An 8,772-nucleotide genomic window follows, 5' to 3' on the forward strand; every position below is an offset into this window, starting at 1 on the left:
CAAACACCACCTGTCCCTTTGGACTATGGCAGAATCTTGCAGCTTGTCCTTTCCTTGACCCTTGCTTCAGGCAGAGCAAAGGTTGCTAGGGGCTTTCCAACAGACACATCTGATGAAATTCAGGAAACATCCTGACCCCAATTAGCAAAATTCAATCCCTGCTCTGCCTCTTAAGATTCTTTAGCTTTATCTAAGAGGGTGGCGCCTGCCCTATGGCAAGATTTTTTAGCATAATGTATCCTCCGCACACCTGCAGCTAGTCTTCTCTACATTAGATAAGAAGTTTAATGGGATTTCTTCTTGATAAGATTATTGCCAAGGGATACACTCAGCCCAGTTTGTCTAAGCCGCCCATATAGATTGGTTACCTGCTTTTTATTGTCTGTTAACACATGGAATGTCATAAAATACATGTATCTAGTGTCTCTTTGCCCTATAAATAAAGGTGCCCAGCTTGTCTGGGCGGCACAAGTTGCCTGGGCTGCTTAGGCTCAGACTGCCTGTGTCCACTACTACTCTGTCTCTCTCTCTCTTTCTTTCTGTTTCTTCTTAGAAAGAAAGAAAGAGAGCCTGTCCCAAGACCAGGACAGATGCTGACAGTGAAGACTGCACAATACAACATACCTAATACCACTGAATTCTTAAAAGTGTTTAAAATGCAGGGCCAGCAGGTGGTGTTGTGGTTAAGGTGCTGAGTCGTACATGGCCGACTCTGAGGTTCAGGTCCTGGACCCAGTGGTTTGAAAAACACTCCAGGCACATGTGCATGTATGCGCAGAAATCCTTTGTGGTGTGCACCCCACCCCACCCCCCCAGTTGTGATTTGTCATTTTTTCTCTCTGTAGCTCTTTGGTGAGCACATGTGCCCTATGGTGGCAATCTGGGGGGAAAAAGGTGAATTTATGCTATGTAAATTTTACCACAGTAAAATTTAGACTAGCCCACCCTACTGCCAGAAAGAGAGAATCAATGAGAATCTGAGAAAGATCTAATGGAGTATAACACTGGTTTAATTGTCCTCAAGCCAGTTTCTTCTCCAGTGCAGGATTTGCCAGCTGTTGTTAGTTTAGATTGAGTTTCCATCACTTGCAATATAGAGTTCTAAAACAGCCCTAAAGAAAATCCTCATTTAATATATAAGGATCTAAATCCCATGGCAACCCCACAAACGTGTGTCTGTTTCATCTTGGAATGTATTTCTTTACTTACAGATTAATTTGAAGGCAGAGACCATGACACTTTTGCTAATATAACACTCTATGCCTGGAATAACTCTTTAATACTCCAAAAAGTGAGTCCTTAATACAATACAAAGGACAAATTGAGCTTAAGTTTTCTAACCCCATGTACTTGCTACATAAATGTCTAGATCAATCTCTCCAAAACATTAGTCTCTATATTGCTCAGCATTTGTGCTGGTTTTGTGCAGTCTCTCACTTAAAACACCAGTTCACACTGTTGGCCCCAAATGCCAAAGTCCAGCTTTGATCCCTTCGTTATTCTCAACAATGACTAATATCAGACTTAACTATGTTAAGCCTACTTAAGAAAAGGCTAATATTTTATTCACCCCTCACTCTCATCTATTATGCCACATCTTACAAGGAGCTCTATATTAGCAGAGGCTGAAATCACTCATCATTTTAGTTGCATTGCAGTTGTATTCTTAAAATTAGCACTTTTATCTCTCATGTAATAGAGTATAATTTAAAGCACTGACTAGATGAGGACTTGACAGAAAGAAAAAATGTTATTCAAAAACATTTTACTCTATCTTCCCTGGTATGAAGAACATTAGTTTTCAAACCTGCCAACCTTTCAAGCTGTTAAACATTTAAAAGCTAGGTGTGCTTTAAAATTATGTATAATGGATACCCTAGAATTCCATTTTTTACTGTCACATAGTATTTATTTGGTTCTTGTACATGTTCACAGAGCCTTTCCAAGTTCACAAATAAACCAACGTGTTTTGTTTGAGATGCTGTTTCAAGTGATTTGGAAACAGGTTACATTTTCATTGCCTGTAGAGTCCCAGCTCTAGATACACCTGTCAAGATTCTTAAGGACAGTTAATTTTTGCACCAATCCCTGACCACATAGAAAAATAAAAGACTTGCATACCAAATGAGAATTACATTTTTCTAGCACTCTCTGTTGAAACCTTTAAAGAAGGTTATTATATAATACAAGTTTTGTAAACATACTTAATGGTATTGAATTGTATACTTAAAAAATGTTTAAAACCAGGAGAATGGAGGAGAAGGGATTGCGGCATGGCCATCCCCCCTAGGGGGGTGATTTCTCACTTTCTTTCTCTCTGTCTCTCTCTGTCTGTCTGGCAAGCTCACGTGCCCTACAGCAAAAATCTCTCCAAAAAAAAAATACATTTTATGTTAATTTTACTTAAATGTATTTCTACATAGCCATATATGACTTATTGTATTTTACAGTACAGTTTTAGTCATATTTGAGGATTGGAAATATGACCTAAGTACACAAAGCCCTTGAAGAAGGCTTTTTAAGAAAAATTTATTTTTCATGGACATATAACAATTGTACACATTTGTTGGTAGTGTGACTTTTCAGTATAAGAATACAATGCGTAACGATTAAGTCAGGGTAATTAGTATACCTATCATTTCAAGCATTTGTCATTACTTTGTGTTGGAAATATTCAAAATTCTCTTGTTCAGTTACTCTGAGATAGTAAATTGTTAACTATCAATATATTCCCCGTACTGCATTTTACAACAGTAGAAATTGTTCCTCTACACTGTAATTTTGTTTCCATTAATCAGCATCATTCTGTCTCTTCCTTCCACCACCATTATCCAATCCTTTCCAGCCTCTCATAGTCATTCTTCAACTGTCTAATTCTATGAGGTCTTTTTTTTTCTTTTCAGTTCCCACAGGAGGGAGAAAACGGTATTTCTCTTTGTGTGTCTCACTTATTTCACTTAATAAAATGTCCTTTAGGTTTGCCCATTTAACCTCAAATGGCAGAATTTCATTCTTTTTAATGACTAAATAGTTCATACTTCACTGTATGCATGTGTGTGTATACATACATAAACATACATACCACATTTTCTTTATCTATTTGTTTGTAGATGAACACTGATGCTTATTTCATAGCTTGACTCTACTATGAATAGTACTGCAATAAACATTGGAGCATAGATAGTTTTGTAATACATTGATTTCCTTTCCTTTTGGATATATGCCTACTAGAGGGGTTATTGGATCATATAGCATTCTATTTTTAATTTTCTGAAGAACCGCCATACTGTTTTTCATAATGATTTTACTAATTTATACTCCCTCAAACAATGTAAAAGAGCTTCCCTTTCCCTATATCCTTGCTGGAATTTTTCTTGTTTTCATCTTTTTGATAGTAGCCATTTTAACTGGGATGAAATAATATCTCACTGTGCTTTTGATTTGAATTTCCCTGATGATTTGTGATATTGAGCATCTTTTCAAATAATTATTAACCATTAGTATGTTGATTTTTGTGAAATGCCTATTCAGATCACTTACCCATTTATAAATTTGATTATTATTTTTCTTTTTTGCTGCTGAGTGGTTTGAGTTCTTTGTAAATTCTGATTATTGATCCCTGGTAAGATGCATAGTTTGCAAATGTTTTCTCCCATTTTTGTAGTCTACCTCCTCAGTCTGGGAATTATTTCCTTTTTAGTGCAAAAGTTAATATCCACTCATTTGTCTATCTTTGTCTTTGTTGCTGGTGCTTTTGAGGTCTTATCCAAACAAACTAAATTTTAACTTTGAAACATATACACTTTAGATTTGGCAAGAGAAAAAAACTGAGTGTTTTGGAGTAAATAATGATGTTGTCTGATGTAATATAATGGTGACATCAAATGTTCAATAATTGAGGACTCCTCATATAAAATACAGCTTACATATTATATGGATTACTGTACAGTCTTTACAATTATAATTTTAAATGGCATAATAAAAATACTCAGGGTAGATTGTTAAGGAAAATTGTAGGTTAAAGAATATATCTATTGTGTTACCCATAAAATCAGACCCTCTAATTCTCATAAAAAATTAAAAGCAAGCATGGATACCAGAGACAATGTGGGAGGAGGGTGGGCCATGGCAGAGAGTGAGGGATAGGGAATCAAGGATGGCAAAAAAATAAATAAATAAAAAGCAAAATATACAGGAAATTAGAAATGGGAAATTATTTGTTGATAACATGTATGTTGATGTGCTTGTTTAAGCCAATATACAGTGTATTCTGGATGGGAAATCTCATTTTGTATGCTGTAATGATGTATAGTGAATGAATGTAAATAAATAAATTTAAATAAATAAAAGAATAAATAAATAAAAACAAAAACAAAAAAAGAAAAAAACAATTTATGTGTGTAGATGCAAACATATAAAAGAGAATAATACATCAAAGCATGATTTTAAGTTTACTCTGGAATTAGATTATTCCTCTAAATTTTTTATTATAATCTTGTAGTACTTCAGGAAGGAGGTAAAAATAAGCATTTATTTTAAAGCACTTTCTCTTCTGTCAGACTTATTCTTTCATTTTATTTTCTAGTTTTTGTTATAGGGCATATGCACTTGCCAAAGAGAGAAAGAAAGAGAGAAGAAAAATGATAAATCATCCCCCAGGAGGTATTACCACATCACAATCCCTTCTCCTCCAGCCTCCTCTCAGAATTTTGAGTATACATGTACACACACCTTGCATGACTTTTAAGCTGTCATGTCTAGGACTTGAACCATGCAGCAGGTCATGTGGCATCTAGCACCTTACCTCCATGCCACCTCTGGCTCTATTCCTCTATTTTTAAATGCAGTCAAAATTATTACTGACCATACCAGTGGTTGTACTAACAGATGTTCCCTTTGGAGAGGACCAAGACTACAACTAAGGCTCAGCTTCCCTCCTTATCACTCATTCTCTCTGTTGAATTACTTCATTTTGTGTCTTCATTCATCTACTTTACTAAACAATGATTTTCTTTTTAGGCAGAGGCTAAATCTTAGGAATCTTTCCATTTCTTCTAGTTGCTCAGCACTGGACTTGGTACATAGCCAATCGACAAGTGGGTATCCAATAAATAAAACAAATGTGCCTTCCCACAATAGATTTGGGCCACAGGAAGCAAGATTTAGTGTGAGTTCACCTAAAAGATTTCTTCTCTCTGATCTCTGCATCTACCTGCACTGGAACAAGTACAAAAGGGAAGAAAGTACAGGGACCAGCAGTTAGTGTAATGGCTGTCGTTGAACTCCCATGTAGTCGACCGTGGTTTGAGTCCCAGACCCAGTGACTTAAAATCACTCTGGGTATGTATGCGTATGTGCCCAAGATCCCAAGAGGAGAATGGAGGAGAAGGGATTGCGGCATGGCCATCCCCCCTGGAGGAGGAGATTTCTTGCTTTCTGTCTCTCTGTCTCTCTCTGTCTTTCTGGTGAGTGCAAATGCCCTATAGCAAAAACCTCTCCAAAAAAAAAAAAAAAAAGGTAAGAAAGTACAAAAGGATGAGCACCTAAATGGTAAGTTCACAAATCTTTGGATTTAGAAATAAATAAATGGTGGAAAGTGAGGAGAAGGATATCCATGATGCAGATTGTATGTTGGGGACACTTTTGTTTATCTCTCACTGCTTGATGCCTCCTCAAATATGCCTCTTCTTATCATTTAATGTACCTCATTAGGCAAATTTAATTGGTACCTAGATGCATAAAGAACTCAAAATTCTCCTCCTTCTGCATTATTGCATGTCAGAAATCCAAGCAATATACTAAACCATTAAATGAAGTTGATAACATTTACAGATAACATTGTGTCAGGTACTGTTAAGCACTTCAGAGTATGATAATATTTAATTACACATGATAATCCCATGAGGTAAGTACTATTATCCTTATTTTAGAGACACCTGAAGAGCAAAATTAATATTCCAAGATCTAGGATAGCTAGAAAATATGAAAGTCAGATCTTAAACATAGACACTCTGCTTTCAGGGCCCAAACTTTTAACCTCTAAGTTTCACTGATGTTGAGTGTTATGAAACTTGATACACCATTCTCAACTAGATCAACAGGGCAATGTGTGAGATAAGATAAAATTTTACATACCTGGCTACCTTCTACTGGTCTCTCCAACTGGAGTTTACTTACTTACTTCATGAATGAGAGAGAGGGAGGGAGAGAGACTGTCACCCTCAACAGAGTTTCACACCATAATCCTCCCTCTTCACATCCCAGTCAGCCAAGATCATGGATTTACATGTATGTTTCATATATGGGTTGGCCCAGAAACCAAACCTAGTCTTCCTTACAGCCTCCAGTTTTGCAGACTGCTGCACTATTCCTTTGCTACCACTTTATCACCTCAGCTGGGCCTGAAGTAAGACTATTAGGTGTGTCCTGAATATTCTTGCCACCAAGTTGCCATTTTCAAAACTCACTTTCTGGGGATATAACCTTTGTAACAGATTATGTTATTTCCTGTTGGGTCCACCTACTTGACCATAATTCTGAGTAACATCTGGAGCCTCTAGAGACTTTTCTGCTCTTCTACTCCTAGTATGAGTACAAATACTCCTGCTTTTCAGTTTATTTCAGGGACTAAAAGGACTTGGAATGGCTAGAGAGGCCAGCTGGTATGCTTTAGTGAGTCAAGAAAACTCTTCTTTCAGGTGGATTCAGAAGATTAACCAAGCCAATTTACCCTCTCTCAAAACTTTTCTATGAAAGGGTGTTGGTTACTTTTTCATCTGCAGAGGATATAAATAAAGATTGAATAGAAGGTGAGTCACCACAGAGTCACAAGCAATATGGAAAAGCAAGAAAATACCTTTCTTCCAAGAAAATAGAATAACTCTTCTTCATCCACACACAGTTCAATGGAAATCATGTAAATGTCTGACAAAGAATTTAGAACATTCATCATGACAAAATTAACAGGGATACAAGAAAAGAGAGACAATGAACTCCAGAAGAGCCAGGAGAATAGAGCCAAGGAGTTCTAGGAGGTGAGGAAGTTCTTGCACAATCTGAAAAAGGAAATACACACCATAAAAAAAGAATCAAACACAACTGTTAGAGATGAAGGCTGTAATACAGGGAACTAAAACCTTCCTTGAAAGTATTAAAAGTAGACTAGATTATACAGAAGATTGAATCTCAGATGTAGAAAACAGAATCTCTGGCCTAAAAAATCCATCACAGAGACTGAGAAAATAGTACAAAAAAATAAGACTAACATATGAGAAATACTAGATATCATCAAATGTCCAAATATCCAGGTAATTGGTATAACAGAAGGTGAAGAGACCAATAAGGGCATTGATAATCTATTCTCCTGAAATCCTGCAAGAAAACTTTCCAAACCTAGAGAGGCATTCAAAGATCCAGACTCAAGAATTACAAAGGACCCAAAACAGAATCAATCCAAGAAGATCTTCTCCAAGACACATTATGGCCAAATTGACCAAAACCACAAGGTACTCAGACTGGCAAAAGAGAAATGTCAAGCTACCCACAAAGGATAACAGCGGACCTCTCATCAGAAACAATGTGAGCAAGGGAAGAATGGGAAAATACATTCAAAGTGTTGAGTGAAAAACAATTTCAACCAAGAATACTATATCTGGCAAGATTATCCTTCATATGGGAAGAGAAAACAAGAACATTTTCAGATAAACAAAACCTGAGAGAATTTATCAACACCAGACCAGCTCTCCAAGAAGTTCTGAAGGGAGTACTATCCCAGGAAAACTAAAGTCAGACACACAGAAACAAGAGTTCTAAAACAGCCAAGAAAATGGCTACCTTAAAGGCAAGGAGGGAACCAGCAGTTAGTGTAATGGCTATATCGCTGGACTCCCACGTAGTCGACTGCAGTTCGCGTCCCGGACCCGGTGGCTTAAAACTCATACCGGGCACATGTGCGTGCGTGCCCAAGATCCCAAGTGGAGAATGGAGGAGAAAGGATTGCAGCGTGACCATCCCCCCCGGGGGGTGATTTCTCGCTTTCTGTCTTTATGTCTCTCTCTGTCTGCCTGGCGAGTGCATGCGCCATATAGCAAAAACCTCTACAAAAAAAAAAAAAAGGCAGGGACAAGTCCAGAGTTGAACGTTATCTTCCAGACTTTAAACAGAAAGATCAGATCACAACAATGATAAAGTACATGAGTTTGAACTGGTGAAACAGAGTTGTATGACTTGACTAAAATATAACTGATCTTCTATGCTTTGATTTCTGGTGTTAAGGAGTTTTTGTCTTTTCTCAAGTTGTGGACATGTTCATGTACCTACTATTTGCACAGAATCTTAACCTGTTTCCTGGCTTTAAGTACTAAGCAAAGTTCTCTTAACATTTTTTAAAATTTTGATTTATTAAAGCTAAATCTGCTTTCCTTGAAATTAAATAATGTATGTAAAAATACCTATTTAGTAACCACAGTAAGCTATACAGACTCAACTATGTGCTATTTTATAGTACATTCATTCGACCCACAGAGTTTCATGCCTAAAGTTAACTTTTGTTCACAGATATGTATATATCAACTGAACTTACAATGGAAAGTATTTAGATTAATTCAGATATTTTGTGAATGAATACAATGTGGAAAAGAATAAAGGAATGGAAAGCAATTGCTGATACCAGAGACAGGGTGGGAGGAGGATGGGAAATAGCAGAGGGTGAGAAGTGTGTGTGTGTGTGTGTGTGTGTGTGTATATCTGTCTCTTTGTGTCTTTCTGGTGAGC

The sequence above is a fragment of the Tupaia chinensis genome, unplaced genomic scaffold (genome assembly GCF_000334495.1).
Source record: "Tupaia chinensis unplaced genomic scaffold, TupChi_1.0 Scaffold000544_1, whole genome shotgun sequence".
Taxonomy (NCBI): domain Eukaryota; kingdom Metazoa; phylum Chordata; class Mammalia; order Scandentia; family Tupaiidae; genus Tupaia; species Tupaia belangeri.